Source organism: Arvicanthis niloticus, chromosome 15 (assembly GCF_011762505.2).
Source record: "Arvicanthis niloticus isolate mArvNil1 chromosome 15, mArvNil1.pat.X, whole genome shotgun sequence".
In the NCBI taxonomy this organism is placed as follows: Eukaryota; Metazoa; Chordata; class Mammalia; order Rodentia; family Muridae; genus Arvicanthis; species Arvicanthis niloticus.
In genome coordinates this window covers 47,096,551-47,098,775 of record NC_047672.1, presented here as the reverse complement: position 1 = coordinate 47,098,775, position 2,225 = coordinate 47,096,551, and positions in this window count along the sequence as shown.

The window sequence follows — 2,225 nt, the reverse complement described above, 5'->3', positions numbered from 1 at the left end:
CTAATTTCTTGAGTTCTTTGTAAATATTCGATATTAGCCCCCTATCAGATGTAGGATTGGTAATGATCTTTTCCCAATCTGTTGGTTGCCGTTTTGTCTTGTTGACAGTGTCCTTTGCCTTACAGAAGCTTTGCAATTTGATGAGGTCCCATTTGTCGATTCTTGATCTTAGAGCATAAGCCATTGGTGTTCTGTTCAGGAACTTTTCCCCTGTGCCTAGGTATTTGAGGGTCTTCCCCAACTTCTCTTCTAATATTTTCAGTGTACCTGGCTTTATGTGAAGGTCCTTTATCCACTTGGAGTTGAGCTTTGTGCAAGGGGATAAGAATGGATTAATTTGCATTCTTCTACATGTTGACCTCCAGTTGAGCCAGCACCACTTGTTGAAAATGCTGTCCTTTTTCCACTGGATGAATTTAGCTCCCTTGTCAAATATCAAGTGACCATAGGTATGCGGGTTCATTTCTGGGTCTTCAATTCTGTTCCATTGATCGTCCTTTCTGTCTCTGTACCAATACCAAGCAGTTTTTATCACTACTGCTCTGTAGTACAGTTTGAGGTCTGGAATGGTGATTCCCCCAGAGGTTCTTTTATTGTTGAGAATAGTTCTCGCTATCCTAGGTTTTTTGTTATTCCAAATGAATTTGAAAATTGCTCTTTCTATCTCTATGAAGAATTGATTTGGAATTTTGATGGGTATTGCATTGAATCTATAGATTGCTTTTGGCAGGATAGCCATTTTTACTAAATTAATCCTGCCAATCCAGGAGCATGGGAGATCTTTCCATCTTCTGAGATCTTCTTCAATTTCTTTCTTCAGAGACTTGAAGTTCTTGTCATACAGATCTTTCACTTGCTTTGTTAGATTCACTCCAAGATAATTTATTTTATTCGTGGCTATTGTGAAAGGTGTCATTTCCCTTATTGGCATTGGAGATATGTTTGTGTAGCTACCTTCTTTTACGGTTTTTGGAAGATTACTTTCCTGCTTTTTCTAGGTTGTAGTTTCCCTCCTTGTGATGGAGTTTTCCACCAATTATCCTTTGAAGTGCTGGGTTTGTGTTGAGATACTGTGTAAATTTGGATTTGTCATGGAATATTTTGGTTTCTCCATCAATAATGATTGACAGTTTTGCTGGGTATAGTAGTCTGGGCTGACATTTATGTTCTTTTAGGGTCTGTATGATATCGGTCCAGGATCTTCTGGCTTTTATGGTCTCTGGTGAGAAGTCTGATGTAATTCTTATAGGTCTGCCTTTATATGTTACTTTGCCTTTTTCCCTTACTGCTTTTAGTATTTTTTCTTTGTTTTGTACATTTGATGTTTTGACTATTATGTGGCGGGAAGTATTTCTTTTCTGGTCTAAACTATTTGGAGTTCTGTAGGCTTCTTGTATATTTATGGACATCTCTTTCTTTAGGTTAGGGAAGTTTTCCTCTATAATTTTGTTGAGGATATTTACTGGTCCTTTAAGTTGGGAGTCTTCCCCCTCATCTATTCCTATTATCCTTAGGTTTGGCCTTCTCATTGTGTCTTGGATTTCTTGTACATTTTGGGTTAGTAGCTTTTTGTATTTTGCATTTTCTTTGACTGTTGTGTCAATGTTTTCCATGGTATCTTCTGCACATGAGATTCTCTCTTCCATCTCTTGTATTCTGTTGGTAATACTTGTGTCTATGACTCCTGATCGTTTTTTTAAGTTTTCTATCTCCAGGGTGTTCTCCCTTTGTGATTTCTTTATTGTTTCTACTTCCATTTTTAGATCCTGCATGGTTTTGTTTAATTCCTTCTCCTGTTTGGTTGCATTTTCTTGCAATTCCTTAAGGGATTTTTGTGTTTCCTCTCTAAGGGTTTCTATCTGTTCTTTGAGAGTGTTATTTATGTCTTTCTTTAAGTCCTCTATCATCATCATGAGAAGTGATTTTAATTCTGAATTCTGCTTTTCTGGTGTGATGGGGTGTTCAGGGCTTGCTATGATGGGGGAACTGGGTTCTGATGTTGCCATGTAACTTTGATTTCTGTTGCTTACGTTCTTGCGCCTGCCTTTTGCCATCTGGTTAATTCTAGTGCTACCTGTACTTCTGTCTCTGATTGAAGCCTGTCTTTCCAGTTGTCTCGTTTGTGTTTGGTCTTCTAGGAGTCCAGATGTCTTTGTGATCTTTTCCAGCTGCCCTGATTACAGTGGTATCTCTAGGATGCCTCAGGATATGGTGCCTCCTATGTA